The 14,029-nt window shown below is 40.9% G+C and overlaps 1 protein-coding gene across 2 annotated transcripts in view; it reads right to left on the bottom strand.

The window, feature by feature from the left end:
- The window catches only part of RIPOR2 (RHO family interacting cell polarization regulator 2), a 184,542-nt gene that overhangs the window by 170,115 nt on the left and 398 nt on the right, over positions 1-14,029 (bottom strand). The window lies entirely within an intron of this gene.

The following is a 14,029-nucleotide window of genomic DNA, read 5'->3' as shown; positions in this document are numbered from 1 at the left end:
AAGCAGCAATGAAGTCAAAGTGGCTTCTGCTTGCTTCAAGTTTGAAGTGAGCAATTTAACACTGCTATTGTTTTTAAAAGAGAGGCTCTGATTCTGCTCCCATTATACTCAATAGGAGTTTTGATATTGACAGCAATGGGTCCAGGCTGAGCGGGGAATAAAGTGGTTTAAGCCATCTTTGCACCCTCCCAATTCTGGGCTGCTCCAGGAGCTGCAGTGGCACCCCAACCTAACAGAAATAAAGCAGAGGGAGTGCATCTCATTTTGGTGCCATGAGTGGGTGGTGCCTGGGAAAGATCACTTCCCTCCTACTTCCCTCCCTGACCCATTGAGCCAAATGGTCAGAAGAGAGCATAGAACCTAGGGGCATTTCTGAGCATCTGAATTCTAATAAGGTAGAGCCAATCCTGCAGACCCAAATGGGGCAATTAAGCTCCCCCAAAAGCAAACAAAGCCCAAGGAGTTTTGCCTGAGGCACCCAGTGGAGAATGTATGATCATACTTTCTACGTCTGCACTATCAGCTGAGAGTGGAGTCTCATTTTGTCATCACAAGTACAGGGAGCTTGTCTTGTGGACAGAGCTCAGTAGAGAAGCACTGCTTTCTTCTCTTGCAATTACAGGCAAACTGAATTACTCCTTATATATTCTTCTTAGGAGCTTTCTTCTGTTTTAAGGTTGTCTGACATTTGTAGGTTACACTTTAGGAACTCAATGTAGAAGCTAGCCTAAGTACTGCACTTCCAAACAAAAAAATGCTTTTGTTGTGAATCAACCAGCCCCCACCCCAAACACCAAGCATTGTTACATCCCAAACCCTCCTTTAAATACCAAGAATAAGTAGGTTAAGGCTGGTCCTGGGAGTTATTTTATCTTACATACTCTCAATCAGACTGATTCCTTCTGGCCTGACAAGGTGGGTGAAGTAATATCTTTTTTATTGGACCAACTTCTGTTACGCACAGCTCTTCTTCAGGTCTGGCCTGGTCAGGCTATTTGAGCCATGATCTGTTTCCTCCCATCAGAAATAATCTCTCCCTCTATGCAATGACAAAATCCCAGCTGCCAGAGGTGCTGTTGCTGTACTGCAAAACATTCTGTAAGTGTGGCCTTTTTAAATCAAATGTAACAATTTATAGAATGTAAGACCAGACAGAACCACTAGATCATCTCATCTGACCTCCTGCATATCACAGGCCATACATTTAACTCAAATGCCCCATGACTTCAGTTAAACAGGAGACTAAACAGCTGTGTGCCACAGGCAGAGAACAGGAGAGACTACGGTGCTACCAGTGCTGGAGGCCCTTGCAATGGCAAGGAATTGATTAGGTGAGATACATACAGATAACCCCACCAGGCACTCTGCATCCCATGCTGCAGAAGAAGGCCAAAAAACCCAAGGTCCCTGCCTGGGGTGGCGATGGGGGGTCGATTTAAATTACAACAAAGAATACCAAGTGTACAGTACTCACTTTATTTTTTATTATAAATATTTGCACTGTAAAAATGAAATGGTATTTTTCAATTCACCTAATACAAGTACTTAGTGCAATCTCTCTCATGAAAGTTGAACTTACAAAAAAAGAATTATGTACAAAAAAGAAGTGGAATGGCAGCCGAAGCATGAAGGGACATATGAATGTTTATCTAGCAGGTAAATACCTTGTAATGCCGGCTACAAGAGTGCCATGCAAACACCGGTTTTCACTTTCAGGTGACATTGTAAATAAGAAGCCGGCAGCATTATCTCCCATATATGTAAACAAACTTGTTTGTCTTAGCGATTGGCTGAACAAGAAGTAGGACTGAGTGAACTTGTAGGCTCTAAAGTTTTACATTGTTTTGTTTTTGAGTGAAGTTATGTAACAACAACAAAAATCTACATTTGTAAGTTGTACTTTCATGATAAAGAGAAAGCACTACAGTACTTGTATGAGGTGAAATGAAAAATACAAATTTCTTTTGTTTAGCATTTTTACAGTGCAAATATTTGTAATCAAAATAATATAAAGTGAGTACTGTACACTTTGTATTCTATGTTGTAATTGAAATTAATATATTTGAAAAAGAAGAAAAACATCCAAAATATAGATAAATTTCAATTGGTATTCTATTGTTTAACAGTGCGATTAAAACGGCGATTAATTGTGATTACTTTTTTTCAGTTAATCGTGCAAGTTAACTGCAATTAATCAACAGCTCTATAAGTAACACTTCCTTATTTACTTTCTCCACACCAGTCATGATTTCAGAGACCTCCACAATATCCCCCCTTAGTCGTCTCTTTTCCAAGTTGAACAATCCCAGTCTTATTAATCTCTCCTCATATGGCAGCCGTTCCATACCCCTAATAATTTTTGTTGCCCTTTTCTGTACCTTTTCCAACTCCAGTATCTTTTTTGAGATGGGGCAACCACATCTGCATGCAGTATTCAAGATGTGCGCATACTATGTATTTATATTGAGGCAATATGATATTTTCTGTCTTATTATCTATCCCTTTTTTAATGATTCTCAACATTCGGTTAGCTTTTTTGACTGCCGCTGCACATAGAGTGGATATTTTCAGAGAACTATCCACAATGATTCCAAGATCTCTTTTGAGTGGTAACAGCTAATTTAGGCCCCACCATTTTATAAGTATAGTTGGGATTATTTTCCAGTGTGCATTACTGTGCATTTATCAACACTGAATTTCATGTGCCATTTTGTTGCCCGATTTTGTGAGGTCCCTTTGTAACTCTTTGTAATCTGCTTTGGACTTAACTGTCTTGAGTAGTTTTGTATGATCTTCACATTTTGCCACCTCTCTGTTTATGCCTCTTTCTAGATCATTTATGAAAATATTGAAGGGCATCACTATTTACTGCTCTCCATTCTGAGAGCTGACCATTTATTCCTACCCTTTGTTTCCTATCTTTTAACCAGTTACCGATCCATGGGAGGACCTTCCCTCTTATCCCATGACAGCTTACTTTGCTTGAGAGCCTTTAATGAGGGACCTTGTCAAAGGCTTTCTGAAAATCTGAGTACATTATATTCACTGGATCACCCTTGTCCACATGCTTGTTTACCCCCTTCAGAAAATTTTAGTAGATGGGAAATCATGCCTCACTATTTACAAAAACCATGTTGACTTTCCCCAACAAATCATGTTCATCTATGTGTCTGATAATTCTGTTTTTTACTACAATTTCAACTAGTTTGCCCAGTACTGAAGTTAGGTTTACGGGCCTGTAATTGCTGGGATCATTTCTGGAGCCTTTTAAAAATTGGTGTTACGTCAGCTATCTTTCAGTCATCTGGTACAGAAGCTACTTGAATTGATAGGTTACATAGCACAGTTAGTAGTTCTGCAATTTTATATTTTAGTTCTTTCAGAACTCTTGGGTGAATACCGTCTGCTCCTGGTGACTTAATACTGTTTAGTTTATCAGTTTTGTTTCAAAACCTCCTCTAATGACACCTCAATCTGTGACATTTCCTCAGATTTGTCATCTAAAAAGAATGGCTCAGGTTTGGGAATCTCCCTCACATCCTCAGCCATGAAGACCGATGCAAAGAATTCATTTAGTTTCTCCACAATGGCCTTACCGTCCTCGAGTGCTCCTTTAGCATCTTGATTGTCCAGTGATTGTCCATTGCCCACCAATTGTTTAGCAGACTTCCAGCTTCTGATGTACTTTAAAAAAATTGCTGTTAATTTTTGAGTTTTTGGCTAGCTGTTCTTCATATTCTTTTTTGACCTTCCTAATTATATTTTTACACTTCACTTGCCAGAGTTTATTCTCCTTTCTATTTTCCTCAGTAGGATTTAACTTCCACTTTTTGAAGGATGCCTTTTTGCCTCTCACTGGTTCTTTTACTTCATTGTTTAGCCACAGTGGCACTTTTTTGGTTCTTTTACTATGTTTTTTAATTTGGGGTATACATTTAAGTTGAGCCTCTATTGTGGTGTCTTTAAAAAGTTTCCATGCAGCTTGCAGTGATTTCCCTGTTGGCACTGTACCTTTTTTTAATTTCTGTTTTAACTAACTTCCCCATTTTTGTGTAGTTTCCCTTTCTGAAATTGAATGCTACTATGCTGGGCTGCTGTGGTGTTTTTTCCTCCCCTCTTACCCCCACAGGGAAGTTAAGTCTAATTATATTATGGTCACTATTACCAAGCAATTCAGCTATGTTCACTTTTTGGACCAGATCCTGTGCTCCACTTAGGACTAAATCAAGAATTGCCTTTCCCTTTGTGGGTTCCAGGATTAGCTGCTCCAAGAAGCAATCATTTAAGGTATCAAGAAACTTTATCTCTGCATCCCGTCCTGAGGTGACACGTACCCAGTCAATATGGGGATAGTTGAAATCCCCCATTATTATTGAGTTTTTTATTTTTAACAGCCTCTCTAATCTCTCTGAGCATGTCTCAGTCACTATCACCATCCAGATCAGGTGACTGGTAGTATATCCCTACAGCTATATTCTTATTATTCAAGCATGGGATTACTATACATAGAGATTCTAAGGTACAGTTTGGTTCATTTAAGATTTTTACTTCTTTTGATTTTACGCTTTCTTTCACATATAGTGTCACTCCCCCACCAGCACAACCTGTTCTGTCTTTCTGATATATTTCATACCCTGTGTAACGATGCTGGTTCTGGTGGGACCCAACTGAGAGTGCCAATTCAGGACAAATTGCTTAAAGCAGGGAAGTTACAGCCCAAGACTGGGGTTTCTATGCACACCAAGGCAAACCAAATCAGCCAAACAGAAAAGACTTTTTGGTTTTACCCCACTGGCTAACCACAAGTCACACAAGCAATTCCCTTAGACACTCCAGTTTCCCAGTATCACCACCAATGCCACTTGTTATGGGGATAGATGGTTATGAAAACCAATACCCCTGTAAAAGAAAAAAGGTTCTCTCAATCCCAAAGGACCAAGCCCCAGACCCAGGTCAATATACAAATCAGATCTTACCCACAAATCACGCTGTTGCCAATCCTTTAGAATCTAAAATCTAAAGGTTTATTCATAAAAGGAAAAAGATATAGATGAGAGCTAGAATTGGTTAAATGGAATCAATTACATACAGTAATGGCAAAGTTCTTGGTTCAAGCTTGTAGCAATGATAGAATAAATTGCAGATTCAAATCAAGTCCCTGGAGTACATCCACAGCTGGGATGAGTCATCATTCCTTTGTTTAGAGCTTCCGTTTGTAGCAAAGTCTCTCCAGATGTATGAAACAGGATTGAAGACAAGATGGAAGAGCTGGAGCTTTTCTTTCTTTGTCCCAAAGACAAGCTGTCCATCACATGGCATGGAAAAACCTCAGAGTTCTGTCCATAGGGATGTCTTAGAATCATAGAATATCAGGGTTGGAAGGGACCTCAGGAGGTCATCTAGTCCAACCCCCTGCTCAAAGCAGGACCAATCCCCAACTAAATCATCCCAGCCAGGGCTTTGTCAAGCCTGACCTTAAAAACCTCAAAAGGAAGAAGATTCCACCACCTCTCTAGGTAACCCATTCCAGTGCTTCACCACTCTCCTAGTGAAGAAGTTTTTCCTAATATCCAACCTAAACCTCCCCCCACTGCAACTTGAGACCATTACTCCTTGTTCTGTCATCTGCTACCACTGAGAACAGGCTAGATCCATCCTCTTTGGAACCCCCTTTCAGGTAGTTGAAAGCAGCTATCAAATCCCCCCCCATTCTTCTCTTCTGCAAACTAAACAATCCCAATTCCCTCAGCCTCTCCTCATAAGTCATGTGTTCCAGTCCCCTAATCATTTTTGTTGCCCCCTCCGCTGGACTCTTTCCAATTTTTCCACATCCTTCTTATAGTGAGGGGCCCAAAACTGGACACAGTACTCCAGATGAGGCCTCATCAGTGTCAAATAGAGGGGAACGATTACGTCCCTTGATCTGCTGGCAATGCCCCTACTTATACAGCCCAAAATGCCATTGGCCTTCTTGGCAACAAGGACACACATGTCCCTGCATGCCTTGCTGAGACATAAGGTGTGTCTGCCTTCTCTCAATGGGTCAGTTGTATAGCTGATGGTCCTTAATGGGCCATCAATCAGCTAGGCAGAGCTGACACCAACTTGTCTGGGGTGTCACCCAGAAGCATAGCATAAATTTGAAATACAGACAGTATAGAGCCAATATTCATAACTTCAACTACAAAAATGATACACATATTCAGATAGCATATCATAATCAACAAGCCATAACCTTGTCTTAGACACCTTATTTGACCCCCCTTATACAAGATTTGGTGCCACTACAGGACCTTGGTTGCAACCATGATCTATATGGTCCCAGTTCATGTCAATAACATCACACCCTGGTATTACTGTCCCCCATTGATCATCCTCATTCCACCAAGTTTCTGTGATGCCTTCTATATCAATATCCTCATTTAATACAAGGCACTCTAGTTCACCCATCTTATTATTTAGACTTCTAGCATTTGTATATAAGCACTTCTTAAAAAATTGTTACTTTTCAGCTGTCTGCCATTACATGATGTAAATGAATGGAACTGTTTTTCCATCAGATCCTACCCGTATTTTATCTTCCATCCTCTCCTCCTTAGTAGGACATAGAGAATCTCCATTAATAGTTGAACTCCTTTAACCTCACATCACATGGCTTGTTTTCTCCTGGATCATTTTGAGGTCTTCCTTTGAACTCTTTCCAGTATCTCCCCTCCTTTCTTGAAGTGTGGACACCAGAACTGAAGACAGTATTTTAGTAGCGACTTACCAGTGCTGTGTACAAGGCACTTCCCTGCTTGATATTCTCCTTTTTATACATCCATGCAACACATTATCCCTTTTTTTGCCACAGCACCGCACTGAGAGCTCACAGGCGATTATCTACAATGACCTCTAAATCCTTTGAGTCTTGAAAAGCAGTGACAGGGTCTCCCATCCTGTAGATATAACATGTGGTCTTTGTTCTCAGATGTTTTACCTCACCTCTGGCTGTATTAAAATGCATTTTGTTGGATTATGACTATTTAAATAGGTGATTCAGATCACTCCATAACCGTATTTATTATCCTCACCAATCCTTGTGTCTTCTGCAAACTTTACCAGCCAAGGTTCTACCTTGGACCAAGAATCAGTCCCTGTAGGACCCTGCTTATTGATAACAACTACATTTGAAGATTATTTGTAAACCAGTTTTTAGCTCTTCTAACATGTGCCCTTTTAATTCCATATAATGCAAGTTTTTTGGTCTGAACACACTTCTATGGTCTGAAAAGTAATACATTTGTAGGCACTGTTATTATTTGGGTTCAATTTGAATAGTGTAGGTTTTTCATTTAAAATAACTAGGTCTAGTTTAACTGAAATTTTATTTTAAAATGTACATCTATACAGTGAGTTTTATTCTTAGGGTATGTCTATACTACCCGCCGGATCAGTGGGCAGCGATTGATTCAGTGGGGGAGGTCGATTTATTGTATCTAGTCTAGATGCGATAAATTGACCCCCGAGCACTCTCCTGTTGACTCCTGCACTCCACTGGAGCGAGAGGTGCAGGCGGAGTCGACGGGGGAGTGTCAGCAGTCAACTGACCTCAGTGAAGACACCGCGGTAAGTAGATCTAAGTAGGTCGACTTTAGCTACGTTATTCACTTAGCTGAAGTTACGTAACTTAGATCGATCCTCCCGCTCCCCCAAATTTAGACCAGGCCTCAGACAAATTTCATTTGGTATAAGGTATAACAGTTACTAATTGCTCAAACTGTTTTGAAACTTGATGACAAGCATATATTTTATTTTTATTCTACATTGACTTGGCAACTTATGGAAGATGTTTGTCAATTTTTTCAATAATTGTTTTATTGAGTTAACATCTTGAAATTATCAGTACAGTTAAAAATTACAGCTAAATTTATTCATTCTCTGTTTATAAATACTAATTGGCACCTACTGAATGCATATAGATTTGACTGCTGCTTTGAAGTAAATGGTGTCAAATCTAAAGTAAAGAGATTCAATTATCATAAACATCAAAGCATCTTGTGAATGGAGCTCTGGAGAATGACTGATGTGGAAATGAGGAAGTGTTTGTTTCTCACATCAAAAACTGAGCAATGACACTATTTTTCTGCTGTTAATTATGTCATGGAAAGACTTATACTTTACTGGAAGGCTATTCTCCCCACTGTGTTATGTGTAACTTCCATTAATGTTAAAGATAGTAATGCATGTGCATCTCTTAGAAGAAAAAAAAAAAGCTACATTCCATCACTGGGTATAGGGCCTACTAGAAACACTTATAGTCTGACCTCTCCCTAGGACGAGTGTCAGGCTCCTTTCGGAGCTACTGGGGCTCAGCTCTGGTGAGCCCTACTTCCTATACTAGTTCAGGAAGGTGACTTCTGAATATAATTTCAGAATCCTGTGATTTAAAGTAAAAGCTTTAAATGACAAAGTTAAGACCACATGCTCTCCAGTTCCATCAAGTGGGCTTAATACTAATTGCATAATGTTGTAACCTGCAAAAAAATTAAAGATAGGATTGGTCATAAAAGTGGAAGAATGCATTCCACACTAGATATGCATTCCATTGTTTGGGTGCAGGTCTCCTTGAGGGAGGCTAGATTAGTTTTGTTCCTTCTGGGGCTGTTAAAATGTATGTTCAGTCATTATTTTAATGGCTTTCTTCTCCAGAGTTTTTCAAACAACATAATCGGTTTAGAGTTCACTTCCTCTCTGACGCGGCACTATTGCTTTACAGCTTTTTAGTCTTATTTCATGTCTTTAAAACCCTAGTATAACGAATTAGGCTGGTTTTCTTAATTTGTGTTATGCAATGTTGTTGTAGCCATGTTGGTCCCGAGACAAGGTCGGTCTTTTCAATGTTCCACTAAACCTTTTGCTCTCAAAGGAGTGACACATTGAAGAATTAAGCTTAAATGCATAGACAAGAAATGAAAAGGAACACCACAAATTAAAGAGACAAGGTAGGTGACACACTGTATTTCATTGGACCAACTTCTGTTGGTGAGAAAGACAAGCTTTTGAACTTACACAGAGCTCTTCTTCAGGTCTTGGAAACATATTCAGAGTTTCACAACTAAATATAAGGTGAAACAGATTGTTTAGCATAAGTAGCGGGCACATATTTCAAGGGACCACTCAAGGAGAAGAGGCCCATTAATACCCTTCCAGTCATAGGGGGAAAGGCAGCTGGGAGAGGCATTGTTAGTGGGTTATAGATTGTTGCAGTAAGTCATAAATCCAGTGTGTTTATTCAGTCCATGATTTTTAGTGTCTAGCAAAGTTATGAATTTGAGCATCCGGGCTCATCTTTTGAAGGTATTGTGCAGATTTTCTTTGTGAATGAGAACTGAGAGGTCAGATATTGTGATAGTTTTGTGAAAAGTTCACCCACAGGTGATAGTGGTTGTCTTATCATTTTCCTGTGTGAGTTCATTCATGAGAGTAGTGATTATGTGGGTGAAACCAGACAGTCGCTGAGGCATTTAGTGCACTGGATGAGATACTCCACCTGTTGTGATAGGCATGCATAGGACCCATGGATCTTGTAAGTGTAAGATGTGTTGGGGTGGGGGGAGGCGCAGTGTTGATCATTGTAGCAGTGGAGATATGTCTATAGGTTTTACATTTGTTGTTCTGGCAGGGTCTGATGTCACTTTGAGTTGGTGTGTCCTGGTCTATGGGGAGCTTCCTTCCAATGATGAGCTTGGAGAGTTGTCTGAAGGCCAGAAAGGAAGGTTCAGGAAATATTTATTTCAGGATAGGGTCCCAGCCAGTATGGGTTGTAGTTGTTTTATGATATCGAGTATTGGTTCCAGTGTGGGGTGGTAGGTGGCAACTAGGTGTGTGCAGTCAGAGTGGGTTTTGTGCCCTTGACATTTTTGAAAATGTATTAATTTAAATAAATTCTGAATAGACCCCTTGAAGTTGGAACACTGTGCCTACACAATATCAGAACTTCATGAAGCTGTCTATGTACGTTATAATATTTTTTCCAAACAACATTCCCTTTATTTAACAGGAAAAAAACAGACTTTGTATCTAATATTTCATAAAGGCTACCAAAATATATATTTTTAAAAGCCTACCACATTACCACTAACAAATGGGGGGAAGACGATAGTGGTGGATAGTGGCAAATACAATCTATTTTGAACCTTTACTGCACACTTAGGACACGTCTACTCTAAGAACTTTGGTTGATACAAGTTATGTCGGCATAAAGCCGCTGCAGTTAGTACAGTGTTTGTGCACGTGCAACCTTGTATCAGCAGTGGAGTGCTTGTATCAATGCAGAGTGCAGTGTCCCAGGTGCAGGTATCCCAGTGTGCAACCCACCACTGTCCAGAGCACTGCTTTTTGCGAAGTTTAGACAATGCATGGTGGGGCCAAAACAAGTCATGCAAGAGACTGACTGGGAGCAAGGGGTCACTTTCCTTGCACTTTCCACCAAGGCAAGTAACAGTCTGTCCCATAATGTCTTCTATATCCCATAATTTTTGCACCTTTTTTAAAAATCCCACAAACAAGGGTGACCCTCCTCATTATTCCCCATCTCTGACAGAAACACAGAGCCAGCACAGCTCTATACTCCTCTGCTGAGCAGCCAGTCTGATCTCTGGCAACAATGAAAGGCAGCTTAATAGCATGAAAGGCAGCCTGGTCTAATGGACTAAGCTCAGGGCTCAGACTAGAGCCCCGTGTATTCCAATCCCAGCTCTGATATTGACTGCTTCTATGGCCTTAGATAAGTCACATAACATTTCTGCTTTGATTTCCCTCATCTGCAAGATAGAGATAATAATACTTATCTACTTCAGTGAGGGATGGCAAGTTAATTTTGTAAAATGATATAATTCACCAGAATACCCTCAAACCCTCCAAAGGCTGAGGACATAGCATTCTCTCAATCCCTGTCCATTGCAAAACTGTTATAAAATGTTGGCATCTGTATCAACCAGCAAAAGGATGCGATTTCCCATTCTGCATTAGGGAGAGCAATGGGAGACAAATACTCCCTCTGTATAGGGTGACCAGATGTCCTGTTTTTATAGGGACAGTCCCATTTTTGGGGACTTTTTCTTATATAGGCGCCTATTACTCCCCCACCCCGTCCCGTTTTTTTCCCACAGTTGCTATCTGGTCACCCTACCTCTGTGCTACGCCTCACCCTTTATATGTAAACCATTTCCCAGGTCCCATGCAGTTACCTGATTCTGGTGATCAGGATTCAATCACATTTTGGGGAGGATTGGCAAAAAATTGTTTTGCAGGCTTGTCCAAAGAACACTATGTCTAGTTTCATCAGACTGGTTGCTGCTAGCAGGATTTTAACTCAGTTTCCCTGATAGAAAAAAAAAATCCTGTTCATATCAAACACTAGTGCGATAATGTTTACTTTGATTTTGCTAATGCAAGCAGAACCACGTACATTTGCTTGTGTTAAGAGGCAAAAATTAAACAGAAGCCTTTGAGATTTTAAAAGTTGTCACAGAGAATCCATCCCATCTGCTATATTGGATTCCCTTAGTCTGATCCGCAAAGCTACAATTACAATGCAAAAGCTTTCGTAGAATTTGAAAATGCTTTTATGCAAGGAAGCATTTTTATAATAGAAAGCTTAAACTGTACCTCTGGGAAGTTCTCCTCAGAGGACCCCATACAAAATGGTGATCACAATAATTGGGCCTTGATAGGACACTGCAAAATCCTCAGTCTGTCTTCCAGGATGACTACATTTTTAAAGAGAGGCCACTGTGGAAGGCTGGGATTCTAGTGACATCAGAAACCAAACAGTGATAGGTTTCAGAGTAGCAGCCATGTTAGTCTGTATTCGCAAAAAGAAAAGGAGTACTCGTGGCACCTTAGAGTAACACATTTATTTGAGCATAAGCATAAGGAAACAGTGATAGTTTCCTTGCTGAGTACCAGGTGTGTGTTGTTTAAAAAATGAATATTTATAAACAGAACAGGTACAATGTGTCTAGCAATAGTGTAAGTTTTGCCACAGAGCCTCAAACTTGATCACTAAGAGCCACATCTAGGCATGAAGGGAGTAATTCAGTCTTAGGGCCAGATCCTTGGGCTTGGCCTCTCGGTAGCGGACACTCAAGCCACAGAAAGGAACCCCTTTTGGTTACTATTGTCTCATTCTGGATTCAAACTAGTAACCTAATAATAAAAGATTCCAGAGTCTAGAACCTCTCTCTTAAATCACCCACACAAGCCTCCCATTCTTTCTTCTCTTCAAACTTTTATTTCCATTTTAACCCCACCCCTTCTGTGCTACAAAGTTTCCCAAAGCTGGAGCCAAAATAAAATGCCTGCCCTGCAACCACATATGTACAAAGGGAGCACTTTCCCAACCAAAGAAACCTCTTTAAATTATTCAGAGAATCTGCCCTTCTCCGATTTCCCGTTCTTTCAGTTTGTATAAACTGGTGTAATAGTGCCAAATGCATCTAACCACTCACTCAAGAGACAACTGAATTAGGGCAAGTGGATAATTATTAAATCAGAATGAGGAGTGTAAATGGGGCAGCCTGTGTTAAGATGTTCCCAAATAATTCCCAAACTATTTGTCAATTCTTTAGTTGTAAATAATAGGGAATTTAAATTGGAAAAGGTTAATATAATCCTAAATGAAGGTAAAACAGGATTGTTTTTTCTTCTGACTAGAAAATAGGAATGGACCATCATGCACCATGGAGTGCATAAATATTTGCACTACACAAGTACTTGCACAACAGCAAATATACAACAGGTGACTGATCAGAACCAATGATTAACTCAGTAAATAAAGACTGTAGGAATGTAGAACACTTCTGCTGAAATTAGTGTTTCTGAAATCTAGAAATAATGCTTTGAATTTGAAAGGTTCTTAGTTTAAACTCCGAGTTGGCTCCTGTGACAACATACTGTTCAAGAGGATAACTGTGGGAGTTTGGTATTCATGGGTCAGGACCGATCCTGGTATCGCTGACATTTCAGGATAATTATAATAAACTAGGATATTGAAGGACAGTGATTTCTAGGCACCATAGTTGGCACATAGCATGCTTGTTTTTATTGTAGTGTATTTTAACCTTTTGTAGTGTGTCCCACTAGGCGTTTTCAGTTAAGTTCTCTTTTGCCATATTTGGTCCATAACCTTAAGATGAACAGAGATAGTTTGTCATCCCTTCTTCGTTCCCTTGTACGTCTCTGTTGTCTGTCAACAAGTGGTCAGACACTTACTAAAGAAGTCCCTGCTCTGCTTACTCAGTATACGCATTACTGCTGCAGAGACTCAATAGAACCAAAAGGCCACTGTTCCCTCTTGTGAGCCAGCTAAAAGTCTTCGAAGCTGGGGCTAAGCTAGTACGACCTGTCACCTTGGCTAAGACAGTCTCCGATTTTGACTATATTAAAGCAGCTGTCACTTCAGCACATGATATTCATCATGGCAGGGAAATGATCTACCTCCACCAAGGCCCCCGTGAAATAATGAATGATGAACACAACCCCCCTGGTACAGTCTTTTCCAGTAAAGCCCATGTCAGCTCAGTGCTATGTTTGAGTTCCACCAACCAAAGCAGTGGGCAGGCAGCTCTCCACACCGGGCCTGCGGTCTGTTAGGGTCCCAAACCAGCCCCCTGGGTTCAGTGCTGCTGATCCCATCTTGGGGGGGTGTATTCAATTCTTCTAGATTCATCCCACCCACCGCCCAATTTCTTTCCCCCATTGTGCAATAAAGCGATCCAAGTTTCTGACCACCCCCATCAGTCCTGGCCTGATTCCAGGGTCCCCCCCCCCCCCCGCCAAAGCGAGCTGTTGGGCTGGGGGAGTGTCCCAAGTGCCCTGTGCCGCCCTCGGGGCCGGGCCCAACCTAGCTGTAGGGTTAGAAATGGTGCATGCCCCGGCCCCGCTGGCAGGCAGTGCGGCCGCCCCTCCCCTGCCCCACGCCCCAGGTAAGGGGTTGGGGGGCACGCAGACTGGCCAGCCCAGGGCCGGCAAGTTTTAGGGCTGC

This window comes from Dermochelys coriacea, chromosome 2 (genome assembly GCF_009764565.3).
Source record: "Dermochelys coriacea isolate rDerCor1 chromosome 2, rDerCor1.pri.v4, whole genome shotgun sequence".
NCBI classification, from domain to species: domain Eukaryota; kingdom Metazoa; phylum Chordata; order Testudines; family Dermochelyidae; genus Dermochelys; species Dermochelys coriacea.
The sequence above is the reverse complement of the archived record's forward strand: the minus strand, read 5'-3'. Positions and strand labels throughout refer to the sequence as shown.